This window comes from Lissotriton helveticus, chromosome 8 (assembly GCF_964261635.1).
Source record: "Lissotriton helveticus chromosome 8, aLisHel1.1, whole genome shotgun sequence".
Classification (NCBI taxonomy): domain Eukaryota; kingdom Metazoa; phylum Chordata; class Amphibia; order Caudata; family Salamandridae; genus Lissotriton; species Lissotriton helveticus.
In genome coordinates, this window is record NC_136069.1 from 375435006 (window position 1) to 375451900 (window position 16895).

Consider the following 16895-nt stretch of genomic DNA (forward strand, 5'->3'; position numbering starts at 1 on the left):
GTGATCTGAGATTGGCATCGATCGTAGTAATCCATAAAGAAGGAAAACTGAGGAATAGGTGTGCTTCGTATCGGCCGATTTCATTGTTAAATTCTGAACCTAAGATTCTTGCTAAGTTGTTAGCTAATAGACTGATAAAGGTTATTAGCGATCTGGTTCACCCGGATCAATCTGGCTTTATCCCGCACAGAAATGCGGCGCTGAACCTTAGGCGCATGCACGGGGCACTTGCGAGGGCCTCGACGCTGCGTGAACCGGCCATTTTGGTGTCATTAGATGCCACGATGGCGTTTGATACTGTTGAATGGCCGTATTTGTGGGCGGTGCTGGCTAAATTTGGTTTCGGTTCAGATTTCATTAGCTGGGTGTGTCTTCTTTATGCAGACCCTCTTGCCCAGATTGTAGTGAATGGTCGCGTCTCGGAGCCATTTGGTCTTGGGCGGGGTACTCGCCAGGGTTGCCCGCTGTCTCCTCTTTTATTCGAGTTGGCCCTCGAGCCTCTCGCAGCTTGGATCCATTGGGAGCCTTCGATGAAGGGTATTATTTGGTCTCCGCAGTTTGAATATCGTATCTCATTATATGCAGATGACATTTTGTTGTATTTGACCTCCTCCAGGAAATCGTTAATAGTGCTCTGTGATGTTCTGACTTCCTTTGGTAGAAACTCTGGCTTGGTCATTAACAGGATGAAATCCTATCTTTACGTTCTTAGTGGCGAGATACCATTCCTACCGCGTAACTGCCCTATCCAAATAGCACAAGAGGGGTTCAAATATCTTGGAATTTATGTTTCGATGGACCCCGTGGTTCGATACGAGAGGAACCTTCTCCCTCCTTTGACTCGGCTAAGGCTAGATGTTGCGGGCTGGCGAAAACTCCCATTGTCAATGCTTGGGCGGGTGGCCCTTTTCAAAATGATGTCACTCCCTCGTTTTCTGTATGCCCTTCAGAACACGCTCGAAATTGTCCCAGCTAGTTACTTTCGTTTGGAGGAGGATCTACAGCGGAAGCTGTTGTGGGATGGAAGACCGCGTATTGCGTTGGGCAAATTAACGCTCCCGTGGTATGATGGGGGCATCGCTCTCTCTGATATTAAGAAATAATATTGGGATTCGCAGTTGGGAGCCATCAATCACGGTATGTACGGCCCTGAGTTAAACCCTGGTTTCGCCATGGATAGGTGGATATTCCTGGTGGCACTTATTATAGTGCGTTGTACTCTAAATCTGTAGTGAAGACTTTGACGGGGCCAACCAAGACGGCTGTGCGGATCTGGCTCAACTCTACCAGTTCGTTAGGGTGGAAGGACCGTCTGACTTTGGCTACCCCGCTTTTCGGCTCTGATAAGTTTGGTAAATTGCGGCACACTAAAGGGTTCGACAAGTGGGATCTCATTGGCATCTCCAAGGTGGGAGACCTATGGGTGAAGGGACAGGTGAAATCGTTCACGGCCTTGCAAACCGAGTTTGAATTGGGAGGGACGGAGTACTTCCATTATGCTCAGGTTCGGCATGCGCTAACGTCCGTTTTCCCGTAGGGGGAGGAGATACCGGAGTCTACCCCGTTAGAGGATCGTATCTTGGATGGCCATATGCCTGATAGTACCATTTCCCTGGTGTATAAGAAACTGATTAATCACAGGGTGGACCTTCTATTGCAACTGCGTGATCAGTGGACCCGTGATGGCCTTGAACTTGACAATGAAGACTAGCAGTGAGCGATTTCCTCACTGAAGGAGGTCGCGATTCCGGCACGACTGAGATTAGTCCAGCTCAAAATATTACATAGGGTATATGTTACGGGTCCACGTCTGGTCCGGATGGGCTTTTCTGAGGAGGGTCTGTGTCAGCGGGGTTGCAGTCAATTGGGGACGTTCCTTCATATCATCTGGGAATGTCGGGAAGTGTTTGACTATTGGAGTAGGGTCCATGATGTGATGCAGGAGGTCACGGGTGTGGCTCTCTTACCGGAGGCCAGACGCTACTTGTTGAATGTTTGGGAGCCCACTGATCATAATGCGGCACAGACTCAATGGGTGACTCTAAGGGCCATGATTGCCAAACGGAACATCGCACAGTTGTGGGGATCCCAGAGGCCTCCTACTCTTGATGTTTGGGTAAAAAACATGGATTGGTGCATGTTCCGAGAAAAAACGGTGTACTTGGCTCGGGGTCGCCCCCGGAAATGGCATAAGGTTTGGGGCCCTTGGAATCGATATAGAGGGGACATATGCGTACCACCTGTAGCTGCGGTCCTTGATGTCCCACTTTCCCCCTGACCCCTCATTGTTATTGATAAGGATTACTATGTTCTCTTCTCCTCCCCCACTTCCCTCGTCACTGTATTGTTTATTGTACTGTTTTATGATATGATGCTCTGCCCTCGTAGAGTCATTGCATTCCTATGTTTTGTACATGCCTTGCTTTGTTTTTCAATAAAAAGAAATATATATATATAAAAAAGTATTTAGTTATGCAGCAGAATATCCTTGGTGCAACAACACCAACTGTTGCATGGCTAAACACTTATAAGGTCCCAAATGCGAGACCTATTGGCTATGCCAATGCTTGTTCCCTTATGACATGCAGAAACAGTGGTCACTTATCATGCATTATCAAAGTTGGACTATTCTAATTCCCTTTATGTTGGTGCTCAGCAGGGCATCTTAAAAAACCTCAGAGACTGCCAAATGCCACAGTCAGAGCTGTTAAAAATATTAAGACATATGAACCAATCTCTAAAGCCATGGAAGAACTACACTGGCTCCCCATAAAAAAGAAAAAGAGAAGTTTTCAAAGCGCTCTGCATGGCACACAAAACGCTTAATAACTCTGCCCCTGCTTTTCTTAAAAATAAAATATTCTGGTACACTCTAATAAATCGCTTCGATCAGCCAATCTAGGAACGTGTCCGTTCTGTTAATTCACAAAGCCTCTTGGGGTGGCAGAAGTTTCTCCATGCTACTTCTCCTTCCTGGAATCAAATGCCATGGTATCTGAGAAATCAGCCTAACTTTCTTATTTTCAGAAAACTCTTTAAAACCTGGCTGTTTACTCTACCCCCTTGTAGGTTAGACTATTGGCAGACTTTAGGCAGCTCTCTTACCTTCAAGCAGATGGCAGCGCCAAGAAGCCCACGGGCAGAAGCAGCGCTCTACAGAACCCAAATCAACTCTTTTACCACTTACCCACATTTAAAGGAATCCCTCGCAGCTGGACCTCAGGGCGGCACCAGGCTATTACCTCACTGTATCTGAGAACTACCGGACGGACGCAACAGGGATCAAGAATGGTATGAAAAGAATGAGAAAGGAAGAAAGTCATACACTTGCAAAGAAGCTGGCATGACAGGAGGAATGCTATATCACTGGGAAGAGGGTGACACCCCTGGAAACGAGTTTGCAAAGTTTGGAATTTGTTTATTTTTGCAGTTTTATCCAGCACAAGCAATGGAACGTGAATATTTGTGCAATGACGAAGACACAGGAAGATCTACAGCTGCAATTAATGCCTGGCTATACAATACTATGATGAGTTGTAGTTAAGCAATGACGTTTGCACCGCTAGGGCACTCCATGTCAACGACACAAAAATAATATTGATTATCACGCCAATTATTAAAAGTAAAAAACAACATTCTTTTAACTATTTTAGTGAACAGTCTGACAGATTATGCAAATAAAAGCAAGGGACCGTCTTCTGCTCACTCGCCCCTTTGAGTGCCAATGAAGCACACACCAACGAATTACCCATTCATCAGGTTAATCCATGAACGTCATAACTTCCATCTTGCCTATTGGGTAAGCAGCATGGAGGGGTCACAAGACAACCTCCATCCCTCCACCAGATAACTACATCAATTAATTATAAAATAGGAGAAAGGATATCCAGCTCTGTTGCCCCAACCAACGTGCAAGCTTGCACTGATTAAGAAACCCTAACAGAACTATTCACTTTGGTAGTAAAATACGGAGACAGCCAAGGCCTTTATCAGCATATTTACATTTCGTGCAGCAGTGCATTGCCTTTGTGTGTTGGAGACTTTAGATTTTGAATGGCGGCCAATGTATTTATTTATTGTCAACAGTTAAAAAATATCAGTGCAGGCCATGACTCGGAGCAAAACCCATGTTATACGTCCATTTCTTTGCACGGCATACATACATTTTATTTCAAGGGAACATACAACACGGAGTAAGGGGCGATGCGGGGGTCCTTATAAACAGTGCAGTGGGCAGAGCATAACACTTCTGTACTGAAAGACGTTTAACAAATTACATAGTTTGATAATATAGACTTTTGAAGTACAAGCATTACAAAGCAAGGGAAGCGGGAGCATAACATTCACTCATTACCCAAACTCAAACGAGGCACTGCTTAGGAACTTTGCGACGTGACTCTTCATACGGGCCGCACCTTGCCTAACGACTCCCGCCACAGCAAACACCAGCCTGGGTATGATGCTGTGACTCAGCATCTCCAATGCTGCCCCGGTCTGTAGGGGGGGTCTTAGCTGAGCCGCTGGTCGGGTCCGTTGCCTATTAGAATAACCATTGCACAACTTTGTCATGCTGCGAGCAGCGCTGCTATTGCATGCATCCTTCCACGAGTTTAATTGAACAGTTGCTGCCCCGCACTTCTTAGTTTTGCGCCCGCGGCAATTATCATTACAATGTTGATAGCGCCTTTGATGATGCGCCGGCGGCCTGAGTCCATGAAAGACTCAAGTCAAGTGAGTGATTCGATGCTGGCCGCCTGCCGCGGGTCCAACGCGGGTTTTATTGGACAGAGAGCCGCAAACCACAACCAGGACTCGGCGGCTCTTGAATCCCTGCCGTTTTTCTGAACTGCCAACCACCTTATACCTCCCTTCCTCTTCTGAGGTCCCAATCTCGGGGCCCCCTCGGTGCCATACAGTTGCCAGTAGCTGAGTCAGTGGCTTCTGAAAGCCGCTCAGGCGCAGCAGGAAATTAAATGCAGCCAGGTAGCAGGGGAGGCAGATTGGAACATTGTAGCACTGACTCCAGAGCTGGGCAGTCAGTTCCTTAACTATTAACATACTGAGCCAGAGCGCTGCACACCTCTGTAGGAAGCAGCAGAGCCGGGGCACAGAATATGCTACAGGCACCGTTTCAGACTGGCATGATTAAAAATGCGTGACAATGCATTTCAGTGCGGTGGTGAGGAACACCACACTGAAATGCATTAGTGTCACACACGATGCGTGATACTTGACAGGCATGAATTAAAATAAAGCACTACTGTAGTCTAGTATTTTTGTTTTTCACTATCGACCAATGTGTATTTTAGACTCTTTGTTAAGTCTATTTATTTTCTTAACATTTTATCGTGTTTATTTTTATAAATACATAAATGTTAGAAATGGGGGCCTTTAGTTGGCAGTGGCTTGCACCGTATCCAAGTAGGAGCCCTTCCTTCTAGTCAGACTAAGGGGATTACACATCCAAAATAACTCCTGTTCACCCCCTTGGTAGATTGGCACGAGCAGTCAGGCTTATCTCGGAGTCAATGTGTAAATAATTTGTAAAAAAACACCCAGTAACACAGTGAAAACACTATACAAGGACACCACATCAGTTTAGAAAATAACCAACATTTATCTGAATAAAACAAGACCAAAATGATGAAAAATATCCAACATACACAAGTAAAGATATCACTTTTAAAAGGATAAACTAAAAATACAGTTCTTTGAAGTTGATAGCACCAACCGGAGCTATCACGCCAGTGTGACAATCCACAGTTCCGGCGAGCCTCAATGGAGTTGGGGGCTGGCTACAGGGTCGGGGAAGTTCGGCAAACAGTACTTTGGAAGTTGAAGAGGCCTCAGTGACCTTACAGTGAAGTATGGTGGTGAGGCATTGCTGGCATCGTGAAGCATTGTAGTGTAGTTCCTATATTCCCAATAGGCTCTACGCATTGGAATAACATATACTATAGATTTGACGTAGGACTGAGGTCTACTAGGTCTCTATCGAATATATTAGACTTAATTGTGAGTGCCAGCTAGCTCAGAGATCACTAGAAACTTCCTTGAATACACAAGAAGGGATTAGTTTCTGATAACCGCATAAACATGACAACTTTTGTTTCCAAGAATAAGAAATGTATTTCTAGAGTCGCAGAAACAATAGATAGTTATTTCACTCAGTCAATCGTGCATGCTTCGTTTCATCAGAGGTGCAGAGAAATAGAGAGACGGGCATTTTCAATAAAAGTATTTATTGAACAGTCTTCTGTCTCATGCAGGAGAAATGAACTGCTACAATCGTAATACTGGTTGCAAAGTACAATGCGTACAGTACAAAGAGTATTATAAAATAGTAGTGTAAAAGCATGATATGGTTCCTAAGCCATAAAATACATTAATAAATAAAGACTAAAAGTACTCAACTGGTGCTTCTAAAATACGCCTACCCCGGTGTACCTAGCCTAGGTCTAGTACAAGGGAAGAAGTAAGTGAGGTGTAGCTTAGTTTCAGTATTCTTTTGCCAAGAATCTATTCCAAGAATTCTCTAAGGGTCTAATAAGCTCCGTACCTTGGTTTAGAATGTAGGAGGTCTGGTATCTCTCTCTCAGGACTCGATTTCCCAACAACCCGCAAGGGTAGGTTACAAACACTGGAGCTGGATTTCTCGGCAGGAGAAAAGACAGCGTCTCTCTCAGTATGTCTGCTGGAGGGTCGGCTTCCTTCGGCACTTGCTGCAGCGAGATGCGTCGGGCAAGTAGATAGTCGAACTGCTCCAAACCACCGTGTGTTTGCCTGGGCAAGTGTGGGTATATTTATACTTTGAAGGTGCCTGGTTTGACGTAAGGTTGGACATAATAACGTCATCAAAGACTCAGTTCTTTGAAAACTCCATGAGTTCTTGGATAAATCAATATTCAAGCAAGGGGAAGTCCCTGACTGCTGAAGGTGGGTTTTTCTAAGAAATCGTTGTGGATTTTTGGAACTAGTGGAAGTAGCCATGCCGTATTTGGACTGCATAGGCTAAGTCTAAATATGGTTATCAATTCTATGCCTATATAAGGATAGGGTGATTTATACCTATATATGGGCATAAATCGGGAAAATTACACTAGGGTCCTAAATTCATATATAACAGCACTGGTGCCGCACGTCGGGGCAGAAGTTGATGAGTACTTGAAGTCGCACTCATTGCAGATCGAACTATGCAATATCGAGGTCAGGAGCACTGGCGTCGGCACGACTGCGGCTGCTATGCGAAGCGGGGAAATGTGTTGAGCGGTGCCCACAAGTCACGATGCAAGCAGCATGCGTGGCATCGATACTAGAGCGCTGGCATCGGCAGAACTGGGGTTGCTATGCGAAGTGGAGCAATGAGTGGTGCTCTTCATGAGTGGTATGCACAGGTCACAGTGCAAGCAGCGGCTTTGAGATATAGTCTGAGTCGATGGCACCAGTGTCGGGGAGCCAGGGCATGCGATGTGGGACGGGGTGATGAGTCGTACGCATCACGAGCGATGTCCACAGGCCACTGTGCAGGTAGCGGCGTCTATGTCGGTGTGATGCAGCATCATTAGTGAGACCAGGGCTGCGATTTTGTCACGGTAGATGCATTGAATGGTGACCACGGCTTCGGTGCAGGCAACGGTGATGGCGTCAGGAATGCTTTCTCTTGGAGTTACCGCCCAGCAAACACCTCCAATGGTCTAGTGTGAGACCCTTTTTGTATGCTGAGGCAGAGTCTTTGTGAGGTACAAGTGTGGTAGGTGACAGCTCCTCCCCAATCAAGTCAGAGATGGTACGTCCTGCCTACACCTATTCCCCCTTTGTCTATCTGTCTAGGAGCAATATTAAAAAAACCAGCTCCTTATAGTCAAGTGACCCAGGACACATTGCAGGCACCAAATTGTTAGGATAAGAAAATGCCAACTTTCTAAAAGTGGTATTTTCAGAATTGTGACTTAAATCTGACTTTACCATAAAAAAGTGTTTTAAGTTGCAATTCTTTAGACACAAAACTCTATATTCCTATCTGCTCCAAATCAAAAGTTATTGCTTATTAAATATAGTAAGGGAAACCAATGTTATTCCATGGGAGAGGTTGGCCTTGCTGTTGTGAAAAACGAATGTGGGAGTTTTTCACAAACAGGGCATGTAAAACTTAAATTTACATGTCCAATTGTTTTAATACACTGCACCCTGGCTGTTTAGGGCCAAGCCTAGGTGTGACTTATATGCATTAAAAAGGAAGATTTATGCCTGCCGAAGCTTTATTTTACCGGGTCGAAGTGGCAGTTTAAAAGTGCATGGGTGACACAATCGGTCCTGTAAGCCCACTACTAGTATTTCATTTAAAGGCGCTGGGTACAGGTAGTACCACTTAGCCCGGGTCTTACAAGTAAACACACTTCAGCACAGGCTAGCAGTCCTAAGGCCAGCAAAAACTAGATAAGTAAAAATGGAGGAGGAAAGCAAAATGTTTGAGGAAGGCCACCCTAAGGCTGCCAGGTCCAACAATTATGCAATATAGTTACATTGAAGAATTTTACATTTTGAATTATGGATATGCAATTGTATGTGTTTTATATTTGCTTTTACTATTTGTTTGTGTTTGAATTTGAATTTATTTTTTGTTTTGTGTTGTTTCACCTGGAATAAATTTGGAAACGTGAATGGAGAGACTGAGAAAGATCAATGAGAAGGAAAACCGGGGAACTGCAGTGCAGTTTAGGATCACTCTGAGCCCCCACACTCAACCTTACCTTGATGCCTTCTTCGAGTTTGTTTCTGCCCTTCCGGGCTAATGCCTCATTGATGGGTACTCTGCCTAATTTAAAGCTTAAAGAGGGAAGGAAGAAAGAGGTGCATACCTTTCAGGAGCAGGAGAAAGTGCAGTAAGGGGGAAAAAATACTCCCCTACTGCATATCAATAATCCATATTTGTAAAACCCGACTTATCACCCAAAGGGTATCCAGGTGCTGGGTATCGAACCGCGATACCGCATGCCTAGTGAGCCGCAAGACTAAGAATGAAGTAGATGGAGCTCCTCAAGGGGAGGCTCAATAGAAACTGAAAAGCTAGGGTAAAAGGAGCAGAAGGGGATCATTGAAGAAAGAAGCCCGTAAATAAACTAAAGTGGGAAAGGATGTGACTGGGAGAGAAATCACCAGAGACAGTCGGCAAAGCAGATAACTGGAAAATTGAGAGTGAGTCCAACAGAGAGGCCATGGGAGAGCATTCATAGGAGGAAAGGTCAAGTGGTAGATTACTGAAGGATGAGCTGGGACAGAGATCAGGTGGAGGAAACCATGGACCAGGCTAAAACAAATCGATAATTTCCTTCTTGGGTGGATTTTGGCTCTAGTCCTGTCAACCACCAGCTCCAGAAGAAATGAGACATTGGTACCTGATGGCACACACATAAATGACTATAAGTGGCAAACAGGTGTTGTCAAACTGCAAAGCGCTTCACATTTCAAGGAAGACTCAATCACATATTACCAATAACCATGACATCATAAACTACAATTAAAACATGAAGAAACCTTTGCTGCATAAATGCAACAGTAAAAATATCCTAGCATGCAGCAGCAGAAAGGTTAGTGAAAATGAACTTTAAATAGAGCTATAAATTAATAATGAACAAAAAAGTCAAAATAACAAACCATGATAAAAATAAATGTAAGCATAATTAAAGTGCCAGATGAGGGCTCTTGACGATATAGCTGTTTTTGTGGATTAGATCTTGGGAAAGAGCATATTGACTCCAGCCTAGTGCCCCATCAGATCTTTTGAAACTGTTCAGGGGGCCAGCATTTTCCCGGTTTACCAGCCCGCGCCTTCAGTCACCTCTCACTGCACTGGCACTGTCGCGCCCTGCAGACTCAATCTGAGTAAGGGAGGAGGGGAAGAACAGGTAATAAACCAATGAACTCCTCCGGTCCTCCTGTTAGCACTAAAGGAGTAATTTTTGTTTTTAAATAATTTCTTTTCAGAATTGCAACCACTTTGTAATGAAAACTAGCTTAATAAAATGGACGTGATCAATTTAAATAAGAATGATCTCTAGTTTTATTGTCAGAGATTCTAGTAGTCTGTGTATTAAGATGAGGGATTATTTGTGCACGGTGAGTCTGCCAGGTCACTATCATTTCACCAGTCATGGCTCATGCAGTACAAACCTCCTCTTGTCTGACATTTTGAAGCTACTACTCCTCCCAACTGCTCCAGAGATGTCACCCTTTACTAAACTGAAGAGTAGTTTGTAGCCCTCATATTTTCACATAGTCAGTGTGTGTGGCGATGCTTTTTTGATACTTTTTTGTTACTTTGTCACTGGGCCTTTGTAGAAACCAGTGCCCTTTTTTCACAATAGGACACAGTTATGATCTTGGGTCACTAACGAACTTGATTTAAGTTAGATATGTTATCATGACATAAGTTCCATCTGTATTTACACGTCAGCTGCCTGACACTGAGTTCCTGTCTCCTATTTCCACGTTTTCTATAAACAATTAGGGCCCTTCACTGACATTTTACATCCAATATAATTTTCTTTTACTTTTGTGTCTTAAGATAGGTTTAATGAACAATAGTGCAGGAATTATGTGCTGCCTGTTTTTTTGTACATGTAAGAGATGCGATATTATCCGTAATGTTCGCCCTTGTAGAGCATCGGTTGCAGCACAACGTGCATGTTCTTAAAAAAAAAAAAGAAAAAACTAATACTAAAAAGATTTACAGGTTATGCACATACTAAGCCTTGAGGGCATAAGAGCGCTGTATAGAGAGACACTTTAAGGACAATTATTGCTGTAACAGCAGCATAGACAAAAATATGGCGGCATGAAACTGCTGTAGTCATGACAGTAGATGTAAGTAGGTTCTTAGTGAGGAGGGTTTAGGAAGACAATGTTAGCGCTTTATTCATACGAAGCAAGAGGCCTTAATTTTATCTATATCCATGGGAAAGTTGAAATTTATAGATGAGGCTTTCTTGTTATGTTTAAAGCACCTTTATTGTATTCCATATTGTACCCGCACATGGGTACTAATACCAGATATATCCGCCTATTTTTAACACCTTGGCTGCGGCCGGAATTCCGCGCCGGTGCTGGACATTCCTATCGCGGGCGTGGTCATGACGGCTCCCGGCTGTCATCAGCACACGCCCACCGTGACGCATGACGACTGGGAGCCGTCATCAGCACCAAAGGGGTTAATCTACCACTGAAATGTTGACTCATCACTAATGTGACATTGAAGTTGAATTGACCAGATACATGTTTAGACTTCGTTGCACTATGTGCCTTTAAATGCTCAACGTTTAAGTAGTGGATGTCATTGTTAAAACAAATACGCTATTAATTTCCATGAACAGCACTAAAAGCTTGCAGAGGCTGCTAACAGCAGATGTTGCAGTAGAAAGTGATTAATGTTATTTCCCCTAATTTTTGCGGCATGCTACACTTTAAGGACGATTCCATTTCATAGCGAGGCAATGTTTTTATATTACCTGCGAATACCGCTAAATGCAGTTACCTATTCCAAGGAATACGTCTATCCATTTGCACAATTTATAGACTGCTTTCTTTTTTGTGGTTTAGAACATAGCCTGCTGGAGACTGGAGATATAATTGTTCTGCAGCCAACTAAAACCCCATCTGTTCATAAAATTAAATACCGGTGTAATTGGACTTGCTGTGAAGTGTTATTTTTGTGCTTGTTATTGCATTAGTCCAAATGGATCTTGTTAACTAATGCATGAGTCAGTGACAGGACCCCTTTCTTTCACGAACAGACTCATTATCAAAAGGAAGGCAATGATCCAGCATTTTCTGAGCCCACTTACTTAGCATTGGTCCTCCGATGGACCTTTTTTATCTGACTGAGAGGTGATGGGAGTTAACATAGACATCAATCAAATCCAATTAACAGTGCAACCCATTTGGCTACACAGTGAGGACCAGGAATGAGTTGCTAGGGTTAAGAAGGTTTATTACAAATTCAAAATCTAGTTAATATACACAACTCTCAATACTATGCAAAAAAAAATACAGAAAACAAATGGGAAACCCAACCTCATAAAGAAGTGTAGGCGTTCCAGTATTAAACAAACAAGGCGTTCAGTCACATCAATATAAAAGATTAATAGAAGTATCTTATGGTCAAAAAAAGTTTCAAGTTTTGTTGTCTCGCACAGGTAAAGTCACTTAAATTGAGGTCCAAGCTAATAGGATGGTTCTGTTAACCTAAAGAATACCAAAAATCAGGAAATTCCATAAAGGAAATTAGAACAAGACAAGGGAGAAGTAAGTAGGGTAGGTGTCAGTGTTTCAGAAGCTTGTTCAAGATTCTTCTATGGGTCAGAGAATAAGTGTTCGCCTAAGCCACATTCAGTACAGAATCAAGGTAAGCATAGCAGTCTAAACCTCTCAGAGTCCAGGGGAAATGCTCTACGCATTCAGGGGAGTGTCTCTGAAGCAATGTCAAAAAGGGTCTGCATCTCCATCAGTGGGAACACTAAGGGGCTCATTATGATTGTGGAAGGACCACCACCGCTGGCCCTTTGGTGGCGGTCCTACCGCCATCATACAGAAAAATCCCACCGCCAAATTAGGATGGCTGTGGGAATCCCAATGTCACCGCGGAGAACAGAAAGTCCATCCGCCATGGTTTCGCAATATATCAACGGGGTAACCCAAATAACCCAACAGCAGCTGGGTAAGTGAAACAAAAATCCATAAACAATAATGCCTTGGGACAAATACGTTACTATCTATTAGGCTGAAGAAAAACTTACATTATTCCTTCCTATGCATTTTACTTGCTTGATCAATCAAATGTAATTTTAAATCATAGTCCAAATAAGCAGTTCAAACTCAAATAGCACTTTTTAAAAAGACAACACCTTTTTTATATACATGTTTTTTCAATTCTTTATGTATGAGTATACACAAAAAATCATTTTTATATAAAGAAAATACAATATATTTTCTACAACAACTAATTTGTTGTGTCAATCAAAACAAAACAAATACCCACAATTCCCTATTGCCCTATTAGTGACTTGGATGCTTTTCATTTCTTAGAACAAGAGCATTCCATTCAAACAGGATCACCAAGAAGTCCAAAGAGGTGTATTGTTCCAACCTCACAATTTTTGCTGACATTCAAAATCTTCGTATATCTTTCTAAATTCACATAAGTGTCCTCCAATACAGTCAACGCGTTTCAGCCCCACAGGTAGCAGGCCTCATCAAGACTAGGGCGTTTAAGGAAAAACTCTTTTTGCAACAGAAATCCCCTAAAAAAATTAACAATTAAATAAACTATTTACCAGCCTATATATACACAAATATATACATCTCTTAATATATATACATACATATATATATTTTTATATACATATACAGGAATTGTGGAACAAACCGATTACACATTTCTATGTGGCTCGAAGTGGCGGTCTAAAAAGCCAAACACCGGAAAGTGCACTTTAAAAGGACCTATAGTGACAAATCACCTGTGAATCTATAGTGTCTAACGTGTGATTAAACACAAAACACACACTTATATTCATAAAGTATATCCAATAAAACTACCCAACCGTGCTAAACCACTACCTAGTTGTTCCTCAAATGGAGCTACATCACGCCAAGATTGCCAATATATAGATCGAATCACAAATTACCACTTTGTTGCAGATTTCTACAATTCCTTTGCGGAACCAGGAACCAGGGCAACATTGTGGCGGTGCTGTGCAGGCACTGCCATAGGGATTACGGTATCCCTTTCCGCCATGTCTTTTGCAGCGGATATCCCGCCGCAAAAAGACAGGCAGAGACTGGCTTTGGGAGCCCCGATTGGTCCCCTCTGTGTGTGTGTGTGGGGGGGGTGCACTGGGGGGTACCCATTGTACCACCATGCAGTTTCATGAACCACATGGCAGGTACAGCGCAGTGCCTGCCTCGTGGTGCAGGGAAATGCTGTGGATGTTCTTTTGACAGTGCGGACGGTGCTGCAGCCAGCAGCACCGTCTTCAATGTTAAAAGGCCAGGATGCTCCCGCTATAATGAAGAGCGCATCCTAATTGCACTGGTGGGACCGCTGCACATCTGGTGGGCGGTCCCAGCACCGCTATGATGGTGGGCGGACTGATATTCAGCCGCCATCCTAATGAGCCCCTAAGTTATTACACACAAAGTGTTCTAGGTAACACCCCTTTTATACGTATCATCAGGGATTTCATTGTTTTCATCCGCTTCTCACATTGTAGACTAACATCAGGGGAAAGTCTCACACAGAACAAAGGAACTACAACTCTTTCTCACGTACAAGTCAGTTAAAAACATTTGCTGAATAGGCCTTTCCGTTAACAATCTGGTTTCTCATGTTCTTTCATCAAGCTCTTCTTCTCAGGCTCTCTCCTCTATCTCTAGTACAGTAATGTATCTATTCTACAACTAACCATGCATGTGGATACAGAAATGGAAACCAGCATTTATGCAGCGTGATAAAAACCAGGCCTACAAAGGACAACTTAAAGCATTAACTCAATGGTGCACATTTAATATGTTAGGGCACATTTAAACACAAATGATTATAAGTTTCTAGTGCATTAGATTCACATTACATGTAACATTCAGTAAGTCTTTAAAATAATCATGTGTCAGTATGGCTAAGAACTACATTTAGATCAAATATGTGAAGTATTAATGCACATATTATATAAATATTTTATCATTTTTAATGAAATGTATTTCTACATATGCGAGGATAGTTTCTATCCAGTTATTTAAACAGTAAGTGTAGTTTAATATATTAATGCACACATTATGAAAGTAGAATGTCATCTTTATAGCGAGTACATTATCTACACATGTGCGGATGGTTTCATACTTTAAGATTTTAATTAATCGATCCATTATGATAAACACACAATGTGAGTACCTTCTCTAGTCCTAAGGTGAATTCACTCTTTAACAATAAGGTCAAGTGCAAAACTTACATTAATTCCTTAAACACAAGAAATGTGCTAAGTGCACGTTCATGCCATGTATCTTAATTATTCGTGACATATTTGTGATGAGTAAAGGGTGGGCAATGTTTGAGTTGCACCAGCAATAACATTATTTCAGAACCAACTATTTAAAAGAAATAAAATAAATGTGTTATAAACGTTAGACACGAGCTAACATGGCGGTGGAGTGTGTTTGGATGTATGTGCCGTCTGCTTGTGACAGTGCGTGTGTCTATTTAGTCTTTCATGTGTGTTCATTTCCCCTCCTCACCATCAAGTTCAAATTCTAGAGTGTTATTGATGTTTTTTCATTCTGTGTGTGTTAGGCTCTGCATCAGGTGACCGATTATGGTGCTGTGAGGAAGAACTAATTATCCTGGAATTTTACTGATTATTTTATAATCTCCCTCTGCTCAGTCCTTTATTAAAATATATACCATTTTTTGTCATCTCATTTATGAACTTCTGATCGCAATATAAAGCCATACTGCATGCAAACCAATTGCAATGATTTAATTTTGTCAATTTCTGGTTAACTGGTTCAGGGTCAATTTTGACATACGTATGTAAATACTCTACCATCAATCTGAGTATAAACATGGACATTTTTAATTGCGGCACCTTAGTTATGCCAATTCTGTGCATGGAAATGATTTGGTGTATCCACTTTATCATGCATTATGTCATACCTAGATCCTGTCTAAATGTAGTAAGACTGTGGAAATGTGCTTATTAATATGAACCTTTGAAAATGGATCATAGTTCCTTGTTGGAATCCTGCTATATTAAGTGTGTGTCTACAAAGGTGGCACAGTAAAGGTCAAATCGCCACATGCTTGGCATCTATGGCGCTTTGGTGTTACTGAGAAAGACTTGCTACCCTTCTGTAGACCAATATCTAAAGTTAGAGCTGCTCCAATGGCGCTGTGGGGTAGAGAGGGCATTCCTCAAGAAAATGAGGGGACAGAACTTCCCCATTTGCATGTCCTTTTATGTACATGCACCTGTGGAGGCCTCCCTCCCTTGAGGTGCACTGCAATCAGAGAATGGTGCAGTTTTGTGAGAAATCCTGGAGAGAAGGAGGCAGGGGTGAAGGGAGGATAGGAGGGAGGAGGAAACCCATGGACCATCCGTACCAGGACTGTTCTCTCCCTCTCTAGTTCTAAAGGTGTACTAACCCACCAGCCTTGAGAGGGACTTGGTGACCTTGAGAATAGGTGGAACGAGACAATTAATGGTGCAAATTATTTAATATATGGGTGCATTCATGTGTACTCTATATAACCTCTATGGGGTTAGCCCATTGGTCGTTATTTGTTAACTGGTTGAGGGTAGAGGACATGGGAAGTAAACCATATTGCTTCACATCCCATGAAGATAGGGTAATTGACGTCCTTTATCTCCTTTTTTCACGAGTCACTACGTTGACAAGGTTCTTGCAATCATTCAGCTTCGAAACACTGAATGTGTCGAAAGGGCTTGTGGATCTACAAATCTTCCGAGGTGCACATTTTATATGCGGGGGGAATTATAATCTCCCTGAAAAAAATGATATTTTCTTATTACAAGTGTATTTAATGTCAGAATGTGCTTGTAATAAAAATTATCACTAATCCTCTGTAATACATTTTTACAGTTGAAAAGGGAAGTTGCTCACCTTTTGGTTTGTAGAAACAGTGCTGTGAAAGCGGCATGACAACTGCTGCCCATGCTCTCAAGTAGTGTTGGCTGCTGACTTTGCAAGTTATGGGGCATAAATAGGAATACTTTCGCTCATACAATACAACTATAAATAGAACATGCCCGATTAGCTCAAGAATGTGATTTTTTTTAATGCACCTTATTGAGAATAGTTATAAAATTTTAGCTTCATACCTTGACGATCTT

The 16895-nt window shown here is 42.4% G+C and overlaps 1 protein-coding gene across 7 annotated transcripts in view; it reads left to right on the forward strand.

The window, feature by feature from the left end:
- The window catches only part of NBEA (neurobeachin), a 1787704-nt gene that overhangs the window by 208262 nt on the left and 1562547 nt on the right, over positions 1-16895 (forward strand). The gene's annotated exons all lie outside the window — the stretch shown is intronic.